The sequence below is a fragment of the Dromiciops gliroides genome, chromosome 6, assembly GCF_019393635.1.
Source record: "Dromiciops gliroides isolate mDroGli1 chromosome 6, mDroGli1.pri, whole genome shotgun sequence".
Lineage (NCBI taxonomy): Eukaryota > Metazoa > Chordata > Mammalia > Microbiotheria > Microbiotheriidae > Dromiciops > Dromiciops gliroides.
Window position 1 is genome coordinate 188,746,820 of NC_057866.1, and position 13,237 is coordinate 188,760,056.

General features: G+C 40.6%; 1 pseudogene; it reads left to right on the forward strand.

Annotated features, from left to right (window-relative positions):
• The first annotated feature begins 774 nt into the window (after positions 1–774).
• Positions 775–1,267, forward strand: LOC122733006 (annotated as a pseudogene).
• Positions 1,268–13,237: the final 11,970 nt, after the last annotated feature.

Genomic DNA, 13,237 nt, shown 5'->3' on the forward strand with positions numbered 1-13,237 from the left:
AATCAAGGAAAGGTGTGGGAGGTGGGAGGTGGGCAGACCTCCTGAGAAATGAGTCTGGCAGCTGAGAGGAGGTGTGAGGGCCAAAAGATGCTCTTCTTTGAAGTATAACCTAAAACCCAGGCAGAAAAAAGCATCAGCCTGATCCTTAAAAGAAAAGTATTGTTTTTCATTAATGATCTCTTCTTATCTATTCTTTCTTTTTTTTTTTTTGGCGGGGCAATGAGGGTTAAGTGACTCGCCCAAGGTCACACTGCTAGTAAGTGTCAAATGTCTGAGGCCAGATTTGAACTCAGGACCTCCTGAATCCAGGACCAGTGCTTTATCCACTGCGCCACCTAGCTGCCCCCTTATCTATTCTTTTCAAGAGTTTTGAATTTCATTTCCTAATTAAGAGTTTTTTGTGACCTCTCCCTCCCCCCGCTTTTTTCTGGACCTGGGATTTCATCAGTGTAAAGAGTCCCTAGTGAAGAAATTCCTCAACCAATGAAGACTATCTATACCTGCTCTTTTAGCCCTAGAAAGTTACCTGGGCCTATGAGAGGTTAAGTAAGATTGTAAAGTCAGCATTCTATCAGCTAGAATACACCATCTCCTCACATGATTCTTATGTCTTCCTCCCATCCCCACAACTGAGTGTTATTTGAGGATACCGAGCAAGCTAGGATCTGAACTACTTTTCTCCCCTCCCTTGCTTTCTAGAATCCCTTTATTTACTGTCTTCTCCAGTTAAAATATAAGCTCCTACTTTTTCCACCGGTCCACCATATTCCAGTGAATTGCCAAAATGACGAACACAAAAGGAAAAAGGAGAGGAACACGTTACATGTTTTCTAGGCCCTTTAGAAAACATGGTGTTGTCCCTTTGGCTACATATATGCGAATATACAAGAAAGGTGATATTGTAGATATCAAGGGTATGGGCACAGTTCAGCAAGGAATGCCCCACAAATGTTACCATGGCAAGACTGGACCGGTCTATAATGTTACTCAACATGATGTAGGCATTGTTGTAAACAAACAGATTAAGGGCAAGATTCTAGCCAAGAAAATTAATGTGTGTATTGAGCATATTAAGCATTCTAGGAGCAGAGATAGCTTCCTGAAGAGGGTAAAATAAAATGATCAGAAGAAGAAGGAAGCCAAAGAAAAAGGCACCTGGGTTCAACTGAAACATCAGCCTGCTCCACCCAGAGAAACACACTTTGTGAGGACCAATGGCAAGGAACCTGAGCTGTTGGAACCAATCCCCTATGAATTCATGGCATAAATGACTAAAAAACATAATAAAAAGATTCTTGGATTATGACAAAAAAATATAAGCTCCTTGAGGGCAGGGACTTCTTTGTCCTGAGGAAACATCTCCTCAGCACTTAGGATAGTGTCTGGCATATAATGAGCACTTAATAAATAATAAGCTCTCTCTCTCTCTCTCTCTCTCTCTCTCTCTCTCTCTCTCTCTCTCTCTCTCTCTCTCTCTCTCTCTCTCTCTCTCTTTTCCTCTCTCCTCCCTCCCCATCTCTCCCACCTCTTCCTCTTCCTCTCTGTCTCTGACTCTCTATTCTCTCTCCCCTTACTCCTTCTTTCTCCTTCTCTATCTCTTCCCTTCCTGTAGTAGGGATGGATTTAATCGATCAAATTGATCATGAGGCATCCCAAAGAATTACAAGACTCAGTGACTCCATTTGCCAAGTTTTATTGAAATACTGTGCTGACCACAGGGAGACACCAAGGAGGTGTCTGGAATAGGGAGAGGAAAATGGTTGTATTTATAGTGAGAAAAAGTAGGTTATTTCCTCATCTTAATCTCCTCCTTAAGGAGGTACATGGCAAGTCTTATCCTAATTTGGACTTCATAGGATCCTACAACAACCCTGAAAGCAGGTACCTTTTTCCTTGGAGGTGTGTTTTTGAAATTTACACGTCATAAGGTGAGCCTAAGGACACATTTGGCCTTCTCTGCACTTGTTCCTAAAGACATGCTTAAACTTGTCAGACCCAGAGGGTCTCTGTGTTTGTGGTATCTCTTTACTTAAGATCTGGTTTCTAGGTGTCCTGTCATCTAGGAATATTAATGGTTATTAATGGTTAATGGTCCCTAGTTACTGTCTCTGTTGATGGTGAGGGTTGATAGGGACAAACCCTCTTGGTTACTGTAAGAACACAAACCTTAGTTTCTCTGTTAACCCTTTTAAGTACTATTGATAACTCAAGACTTAGGTTATCTGTTAACCCCCTTTAGCTATAATTGATAGGTTATCTGTTAACCCTTTTAGTCTCCTCCATCACTCCCTCTCTCTTTTCCTTCCTCCTCTTCTCTCTCTATAATTATGTTTTTGTTGTTTTTATTAATTTGATTGATTATGTTCATTGTTCTTTTGATAATTGGTAGCAAGAGGTTAATCAATATTGGGAAGATCACACCAGATGAGGCCTTGTAAAAAATAGTTTTAGGTAAGCCACAGTCCCTCAGGATTTTCTTTGGACTGCTTTTGTTGTTGTTGTTGAGTTGTTTCAGTCATGTCCAACTTTTTGTGACCCCATTTGGGGTTTACTTGGCAAAGATACTGGCATGGTTTGCCATTTCCTTCTCCAGCCCATTTTACAAATGAAGAACTAAGGCAAACAGGGTTAAGTGACTTAGCCAGAGTCATACAACAAGTTAGAGTCCGAGGCCAGATTTGAACTCATGAAGATTAATCTTCCTGATTCCAAGCCCAGTGCTTTATCCATTGTGCCACCTAGCTGCTCTAACTACTTGTGACAGTAGTCAATTGCCCTCTGGGGACACAAACTGCCAACGTGAATGAGGTTGGGAAAGTAAACCTAAAGAGGGTATTGTCCCATCTATGATTGTTACCTATTCTATAAACTCTGTAACTTGTAAAGATTGGAACAAGATTTTTTTTTTCTGATCAACTGGACATTCTTGTTTATTGGATCTCTAATACTCAAAGAGAAGCAAGGAGGGACAGTGATCCTTTTCTGTGGAGTGAGTTACTATGCCAATGCAATCACAAATCTTTTGACATATTGAAGAAATCATGATACGATCAAAATAAATGTAACTCAAAATGATACTGAAAATTATTTGATGATCAGACAGCACTTCCAACTTTTATAGTTTTTCAGCAGCATCATTATAAATATTGATCATTATTATACGATAGATACTTGGGAATATCACCTAATAGAACATTTTGGGTGAACCAAAAGCAGGACAACAGGTTGTTCATCACATATTGTTCCTATCCAACACTACCTTTTTGGCTTCTATACTCACCCAATTATGATTAGGGAGTGTTCACATGTGAATACAATGTATAAAAATACAAATCCAAGGAAAAATAGTTTCCCTTGGTGTCTTGTATTTGAAGACTCCCCTTAAGTCAAGTTTGTTCCTTTTTGAAGAAGGAAATTTACCTTTTTGCTGACCTAACTCTGAATATTGTGTCCTTGATTCTAATATGGATAGAAAGGAAGGAAGGAAAGAAGGGAGAAGGAAGGAGAAGAGAAAGGAAAGAAGGAATAAAGAAACAAAGAAAAAGGAAGAGAAAGAATATTATTGTTTCAATTAGTTTTGATGGACTGTTTTTCTTTGTTATAAGTGAGGATTCAAGAGGGTGCATTTTATAAAAAAATAATTGATATGGGGGCAGCTAGGTGGCGCAGTGGATAGAGCACCGGCCCTGGATTCAGGAGGACCTGAGTTCAAATCCGGCCTCAGACACTTGACACTTACTAGCTGTGTGACCCTGGGCAAGTCACTTAACCCCCATTGCCTGCAAAAAAAAAAAATAATAATTGATATGGGGGCGGCTAGGTGGCGAAGTGGATAAAGCACTGGCCCTGGATTCAGGAGTACCTGAGTTCAAATCCAGCCTCAGACACTTGACACTTACTAGCTATATGACCCTGGGCAAGTCACTTAACCCCCATTGCCCCGCAAAAAAAAATACTTAAAAAAATAATTGATATAAAATCAAAAAGGATCAATAAAATTGTAAAACAACAGTAACCTAAAAACACATTTTCCTCAGTAATGAGCAATGTTCAGCCCACAGTAGATGCTTTGATATTTGTTGAGTAGAAGAAAGTAAACAAAATAGTTTGAAAAGGGTTTAAATTAATCTTGGGATCCAACCTTAACACTCTTTCTGTTTCAATAGTCTTCCAAATGCAAACTTTTTATTTATTATTGTCATACAGGCCCAGAGTAAGTAGTAATTAGCCTGCTAGAAAGGTGCTGCAGAATAAATATGCTTTCCTAATGGTACTACTTCAGTGCATGTCAGACATAATAAAAACCAGATTCTGCAATTTCGCTCCCCTAGAAATACACAAAGAAAATATGTTTAAAATGCCAGTAATTTCAGAGAAAATCAGTTTTTTAGTTCACTAAAACCATATTATTGTTAAAGTTAAACTTATATACTTGGCATCTAGGTGGTACAAAGGATAGAGCTATGGGCCTTGAGTCACGAAGACCTGAGTTCAAATTCAGCCTCACACACTTACCAGCTATGTGACCCTGGACAAGTCACTTAACCCTCTTTGCCTCAGCTTCTTCATCTGTAAAATGAGCTGAAGAAGGAAATGGCAAACCACTCCAGTTTCCTTTTGCCAAGAAAACCCCAAATAGGGTTGAGAAGAGTCAGACACAACAGAAAACCCACTAAACAAACAATAAATGTGCCAGGCATTTAAAAAAAGGGCAAAAGACACTCCCTACCCTCAAGGAACTCACAATCAAATAGGGAAGATAATACATAAATAGAAGCTGAAAGAGTGTGTGTTTTGGGGGGTAGCACAGTTTATGATGAAGTCTCCAGGGGTGCAACAGGTAGGAATGATGAGATGGCTTTCCTTTATTACATGGAGGGTCTGGGAGTACATTGTTTAGCCTCCAACCCTCTCCAATTAGAAGGAGGGAGGGAGGGCCCCAGGGGCTGGGAGTGCTGAAATGGCAAGTAGTCCAAGGTTTATGTGATCTTGTGGGTTGATGAAATTCTGGAGAGCATTGGTGAGGAATGAAATCAGGTTGGAATAAGGCAGGGAGTGAGGTTAGGAGAAAAAAATCTTCACCTTTTGTTTTGTTTTGTTTTGGTTTTTGTGGGGCAATGGGGGTTAAGTGACTTGCCCAGGGTCACACAGCTAGTAAGTGTCAAGTGTCTGAGGCTGGTTTTGAACTCAGGACCTCCTGAATCCAGGGCCGGTGCTTTATCCATTGTGCCACCTAGCTGCCCCCTAGAATTGGTTTCCTTTGCAATCATATGCATGAGTGCTAGATGGTTCCCTGGTTTGGTGACTGTTCCACCATCTTCTTGGAAATTCTTCAAGTCAAGCCAAATCCAGAAGTATTTATGACTTCCCTTCACCCGCACCCCCCCCCATACACCATGTGCTAGGCACTGTTGTAATTAATTTCTAATTCCTACTCATCAAAAACTGAAGATGTATTGATTATTCCTAAGCCTGTTGCCTGGGCATCACAAGATGTCTCTGAAGCAGAAGCCCTAGTGGAGACCCACAGATGAAGGCAGGAACTTGGCAGGCAAGAATCTGCCACCCAATAGCTGATTATAGTCAGATAAGCTCCAAGTGGCAGCTTTCAGCAACAGAAAGGAACAGTAGCTGTGTCAGTCATCATGGAGGAACAGTTGCCAAGGGGAACCATCAGAAGCATTCCAGCTAAGATGCAACCGGATCAGAATGGGTTGTCTGGGGAATATTCCTTCTCTCTCTGAGTAGACAATGCAGTAGATGGTTATTCACTTTGTTATTCTATTCTAATTAGCTTTACTATTTGTTTTATTTATTTATTTAATTAATTTGTTTGTTTATTTGGGCGAGGCAATTGGGGTTAAGTGACTTGCCCAGGGTCACACAGCTATTAAGTGCCAAGTGTCTGAGGTCAAATTTGAACTCAGGTCCTCCTGAATCCAAGGCCGGTGCTCTATCTACTGTGCCACCTAGCTGTCCCTAGCTTTACTATTTGAATTGTATTCCTAGTCTGCTGGTAGTGAGTGAATGAACTGGGTTGTGGTTATTGCTATGATTAAATAATGATGATGAACAAAAATGTACCACACTGAATCTGGGGCACCAAGAAGTTTCAAGAGTTGTGGGTCAGTCCAATAACGTTATTTATTGAATGCTCACAGAAAATTACAAGCTGTCCCTAGGGATAGAGTAGAGTTAACATGCAAGTCTTAATTTTTTCTCAACTTTAATTTTCATTTACAAATATTTCCTTTCACTACCCATCTCCATGCTTACTTTGCCACACTAATAGGAAAAATAGATGTTGCAAAAATGTTGACAAATTGTGCCGGTCAATGCACCCTCTATGGTTATATAATGGGAAGAATACTCTTCAATGAAAATCCATTCCAGGAGTCCTGCTGTTTTCTTATTTTGGGCACAATGTCACTGCAAGAGTATGACCACCGCAGAACATATGCTCAGATTTTCTTTCCAAAATCCTTCTTCTCAAGAATGTTTTTTTTAAATGATTTAAATTGTGAAACGGACTGGGAATCATATGAACTATACTTAACATCTGTTTAGCAGGAAGCTATAGAATAACCAAATTCAAGTGTTGGAAAACTCAAACCATATTCTCTTGAAGCATGATAACCAGAGATTTACCAAAATATCTTTCAATTTTCTATTAGAAATAGCCAGACAGATTGAAAACTTGGGAAATTGTAAAGATGAGCACCTGACTTTGTGCTATCAGTTTTTAGAATAAGACTAACCCAAGTGAGCTTCTATATTCTGATGAGTCACCTCCTTCATTAGCTCAGACTACAGCCCTTCCAAATGTAACTGGAACTTTTTAGTAGAGACTTCTGGGAGAAAGACTCTGGAAGAAGAAGAAGTGGGATTGAGAGGTAGAGAGTTCACGGTTCATCCTCCATCTCAGAAACAGATAGACTTTTTTTTTTTCAGGGCAATGAAGGTTAAGTGACTTGCCCAGGGTCACATAAGCTAGTGTCAAGTGTCTGAGGCTGGATTTGAACTCAGGTCCTCCTGAATCCAGGGCTGGTGCTTTATCCTCTGCACCACCTAGCTGCCCCTCAGATAGACTTTTCTTTTTCTTTTTTTTTAGTGAGGCAATTGGGGTTAAGTGACTTGCCCAGGGTCACAGAGCTAGTAAGTGTTAAGTGTCTGAGGCCAGATTTGAACTCAGGTACTCCTGACTCCAGGGCCAGTGCTCTATCCACTGTGCCACCTAGCTGCCCCTCCTTTCCTTCTTAAGCAGCTAGTGGCACAGTTGGCTTACTAGCTGTGTAATACTGAGCAAGTCCCTTAACCGATCTCAGCCTCAATTTCCTCATCTCTAAAATGGGAATAATAACACCTAGTTCACAGAGTAGTTGTGAAGATCAAATGTAAATTGCTTTACCAACCTTAGAGCTATGTAAATTCTAATTATTATTACCATCATCATTCCTTATAAAGACTCTGAAAGTTATTGTTTTTGTTGCAGTTGATAGTGATGGAAATATTTGATAAGTAGGTCAAACAGCAAAGATTGTGGGAGGTCAGCTGGTTGGATGCCTCTGGTAGCTTTAGCAGGAGCTAGATCCCTCTGGTTAGTTGGGCTTGTGTTTGTTGTTGTTGCCTGTTTGTTTTATTTTTATTTCCTTCTTCTTTATCTCCCTCTCCTTGTCTTCTTTTTATTGGTAGAGTTTCTCCCATTTTTCTTGATGGAAGTATGATGATTATTCCCTTGGATGATGACTGCTCCACCATCTTCCTGGAAGTCTTCCAAGTCAAGTCAAATCCAGAAGCATTTATTCACACACACACACACACACACACACACACACACACACACACACACACACACCCCAGGCACAGTTCTAATTAATTCCTAATGCAAAAATCCCCATTGCTTTAATTCTTATTACTCAATGGAAATCTGCCCCAAGGAGGGCAGGAACCTATACTTTTACAGCTGTGGGTAGATCCCCTGCAGACGGTTCACGTTGACATACCTCTTAAAGTAGACAGCACGATCTGCCATGCAGCGGCAGGTGACAAATTGGCCGGCTGATACAAAAGTCCCCCACTTCTCCATCAATAGAGATGCTAGATTAGCTTTGCTTCCTAGGCAGCTGTCCTGGAACATGGCGTTCTTTTGCTTGAATACATTTGAAGATGGCAATAAATAATTCTATTTTGACCTAAAGCTGCAACTTCCAAGCACAGTCACCTTGGCCAGAAATGTCAATGATTAAACATCAAATGACATTCATTTTGGATAGGAGCTTGTGACTGTTCAAAATCATTTTGTAAATGGCAGCTCTTTTTGACTCTTGAGGAGGTGGGGGTGGGGGGGTAAATGAAAGCAAGAGAGCTTTGATTTCTACTCCGATGTGGAAGAAATGTCAAGCTTGAACCCTGACACTATTCCAGCACCAAGCATGAAATAAGCCTGGTGCAGAGCACTTATGAAATCAGCCTGGGGCACTCACTCTAACCTTAGTGTTTCCATAGGAGACAGTGAAGGTTAGGCTCCCTATATCTCAGGGAATAAACAAAAAGGAAAAATTACCATGGAGGCTAAGCATTGCCCACAATAATAAGCATTGCCTGCTTCCTATAGTCATGAATCGGTGCATAAAGTTAACGTTTTAATCTGTTAATTCTATGAAATGATACATTTTGAATAATTTACAAAATTACTGTAATTGGGATAAAAGCAACTTCATTTTGCCTGGATTTCTTCCCCCTTATTATTGGGAACCCTCATTTAAGTATAATTAAGCAATTACAACAGTAGTTTTAGACCACTAAGTGCACATTTCAAGCTCCTGATTCATATCATTAGGCCCAATTTTGAGAAACTGTCTTTTGCATTTACTTTTTGTACTGAGTCAATAGGAACTGCTACTTCCCCCTAGGCCCCCTCACCCCATCCCCCCGCAAGGCATCTTGTAAGAGTTTTTTTCATTGGCAGTTGACTAAGATCAGTTTAGGTTCCAAGGATTTTGGTTCTTGATATGCACCATAAAGAGTTAATAATGGTGCAATTAGATACCCAGTGTTGTTAATGGTTTCTGCTCCACAGCTAGAAGTAATGTTCCCATAGAAAGTTTGATTATCCATCAACAAACAGCTCTTTATCCAGGTTTTGGCTTCTTGAGTTATTTTTTTTAATAGGTCAGAGGGAGATTAAAAAAAACCTATCTTGAATGCTTTTAAAACAAAAAAATAAGAGACTAAGAAGCCAAGGGTTAGAAGAGAAAAATTAATAAGCACAGGTAAATACCTATATACAGCACTGGCATAGGATATTCATGAGCATAAACACAGGGACCCAATCCGTTTGAAGATATTGCATATGAATTAACACTGCTATGCCAAGATGCTGAATATGATGTGCCATTTAAATCATAAAGGGGATATATTGCTCCCTCTAGTTTACTCCACATAAGATATAGACATATATAGATAGATAGATAGATATGTGTGTGTGTGTGTGTGTGTGTGTGTGTATACACACACATATACACACACATACAGTACATCTAGTCAACTTGTGTGTCCTTTGGACAATGATCCTATCCTTGTTGTTCAGCCATTTTTCAGTCATGTCTGACTCTTCATGACACCATTTGGGTTTTTCTTGGCAAAGATACTGGAAGGGTTTGCCATTTCCTTCTCCAGGTCATTTTACATGTGAGGAAACTGAGGCAAACAGGGTAAAGTGATTTACCCAGGGTTACACAGCTAGTAAGTGTCTGAGGCCAAATTTGAACTCAGGAAGATGAGTCTTCTTGGTACCAGGCTTGGCACACTATCCACTGCTCCACCTAGCCACAGACTCAACCCTTAGTTATGATAAATTCTGCCCTGTTACCTGGGGTAACTCTATATTGAGTAATTTTTTTTTACCTGACTTCCCTGAAGGTCCATTGGAAGGTTCATTGGATCTTCCTGTTTCTCTGACCAGGAAACATCCACAGATCTATATCTATCTATCTATCTATCTATCTATCTATCTATCTATCTATCTATCTATCTATCTATCCATCTATCCATCTATCTCCACCTACCCATCCATCCATCATGTCTGTCTGTCTATCTATCTATCATTGGATGTCAATTTTATCCAGTTATTTTTCTTTCCTCCACAACAATTGCTCATTGAACATCTATCCCATTGTATCACACCGAATGGAGGCAATCTTGTCTTGGCATTTTTTTTCTTTTTTCTTTTTTTTTTAGTGAGGCAATTGGGATTAAGTGACTTGCCCAGGGTCACACAGCTAGTAAGTGTGTGTTAAGTGTCTGAGGCCAGATTTGAACTCAGGTACTCCTGACTCCAGGGCCGGTGCTCTATCTACTGTGCCACCTAGCTGCCCCTTGGCATTTCTTTTGCAGACTAGATGAAATCAAGACAAGAACTGGTCTTCTCCCTAGTCTCTCCACCCTGCCCCCCACTACAGACATTACAGTGAGATAGATAAAGCAGAGGTAGAATTAATTTTTCTGACTTCACTGAACACGGTAGAGCTCTATCTACACAGTAGATAGGTTCTTGTACCTCTTCCGTCTCATAAGGGGAAGGAAGCCAACTCGATTTAACCTTTTCTCAGTTACTTTCTTACTAATTATTTTCATTAAGGCTTTCTTTTATCAACAAGGCTTAAAGAGCTTTGTCCTTTATATTGATACATATTTATTAATAGTTACTGATACATTATTTTTATCAATACAATGTATTGATACATTATTTTATTGATACATTATTTGATACAACAGACACTTCCTAATAAATACTCATATTTTCCCACAAAGGACATTTTCCTCCAAAGACTTAAGTAAAATTTCTTCTCTGAAAGATTACAACGGATAGTAGATGTCATTATTCACTGTTGCAGTATCCTACTGAACAGAAGGGTAGCTAGGTAGAATGCCAGGCCAAGAGTCAGCAAGACTCATCTTGAGTTCAAATGCGGCTTTAGACACTGACTAGCTGTGTGACCGCTGGCAAGTCACTTCACTCTGTTTGTCTCAGTTTCCTCATCTGTAAAATGTTCTAGAGAAGGAAATCGCAAACCACTCCAGTATCTTTGCCAAGAAAATTGCAAACAGGGTCATGAAGAGTTGGACACAACTGAAATGACCTTCAGAGAATTGGAAGGATACATGCTCTAACTCTGATAGTTTATATGACCAGCTGCTGTATTTGGTCAGGTTTTTGTTGCCTTTTTAATGTGCTCTACTAATCAACAAGCATTTATTAAGTGCCTACTATTTGCCAGGTTCTATGCCAGAAGACAGTCATACAAGAAAGAAAACAATCAGCACTCTTCAAGGATTTTACCTTGGAAAGAAACAAGTACATACAAAGGCACTATATTCAGAATAAACATTACTCAATCAACAACCGTTTATCAAGTGCTTTACTATGTGTCAGGCACAGTGCTAAGCAAAGGGCAAAGAAAGAAAAGCAAAAACCCAATCCCTGTCCGAAGGAACTCATAATCTAATGGGTAACTTACCACGTAGATACTATATGTAATTATATGTGTACATGTGTATATTATGCACAGTAAATGGAAGGTAATCTCAGAGGAGAGGCACTGGGTCGGGGAGGGGGTATGGGTGTTGGGGGCGGGGGAGAGTTGTGGTCACCGGGAAAGCTTTTTACAGAATGGGGGATTTGAGCTAAATTTGAAGGAAGCTAGGGAAACCAGGCTTGGAAGATGAAAAGGAAGAGAATGTTCCAGGCATGAAGGACAGTCAATGAAAAAGCAGAGTGGGGAGATGGTATGTTGGATCCAAGGAACTGCCAGGTGGCTGGTTAGGTGGGTCATAAAGTAAGTGGAGGGGAGTGAATCATGAGAAAGCTGTAAGGGTAGGAAGGGGCCAGGTTGTAGAGGCCCTTAAAGGCCAAACAGAGGATTTTAGATTTTATCCTGGGGCCACTGGAGTTTGTTTTGGTTTTGGTTTTGCTGGGCAATGAGGGTTAAGTGACTTGCCCAGGGTCACACAGCTAGTAAGCATCAAGTGTCTGAGGCCGGATTTGAATTCAGATCCTCCTGAATCCAGGGCCGATGCTTTATCCACTGGGCCACCTAGCTGCCCTCTACCACTGGAGTTTGTTGAGCAGAGTAGCTGACAGGTCAGCAGCAGACCTTTGCTTTAGGGAAAATATTTTGAAAAGTGAATGGAGGATGCATTGGAATGGATAAAGATGAGACAGGGAAACCAACCAGAAGAGTCTTGCAACAGTTCAGGTATGAGACAACTGTGTCAGGGACTGAGGAGAGAAAGGGAACTGATTCAAGATATGTTGTGAAGATAGAAATGACAAGACTTGACAATAGATTCAATATGCCTGGTGAAGTGTGAGTCAGAAGTGGAGAATGACACTGAGATTACAAGCCTGGGTGAGCAGGTAAATAACAGTGCTTTCCACAGCAAAAGGAAAGATGAGAAGAGAGGATGGTTTAGGGGAAAGAGTGATTTCCATTTTGGACATATTGAGTTTGAGATGCCCACCTTATAATAGTGCCATTAAGCTTGAAGCCTTTCTGATAAGGCCTAGGTGGCACAGTGGATGGAGTGCCTTGCCTAGAGTCAGCATGACTCATCTTCTTGAGTTCAAATCTGTCCTTAAACATTTACTAGCTGTGTGACCCTGGGCAAGTCACTTAACTTTGTTCGTCTCAGTTTCCTCATTTGTAAAAGTGAGATGGAGAAGGAAATGGCAACCACCTCAGAATATTTGCCAAGAAAATTCCAAATAGGGTCATGAAGAGTCAGACATAACTGAAAAATGACAACAGTAATGATAAACCAGAACCTACACTTGACTGGTATAGTCTTCAAGGGGTAGCTAGGTGGCACAGTGGATAGAGCACTGGCCCTGAAGTTGGGAGGACCTGAGTTCAAACCTCACCTCAGATACTTACTAACTGTGTGACCCTGAGCAAGTCACTTAAACTCAGTTGCCTTAAACATCCGGGGCCATCTCCAGTCATCCTGAAAATATGTCTTGTCACTGGACCCAGATGGCTCTGGAGGAGGGAGTGAGGCTGGTAACTGCACTGCCCTCCCTCACTTCAATCCAATTAACTGCAAGTCAAGACATTGCCCTGATGTCAAGGTCCTCTTTGAGGTTCTCTTTGAGAATGAAGGATAAATAACAACTATAGTCTTCAGGAATCCAGTCACCTCTCCACCATGGTGAAGTAGCTGGGGAGAAAGGACTTCA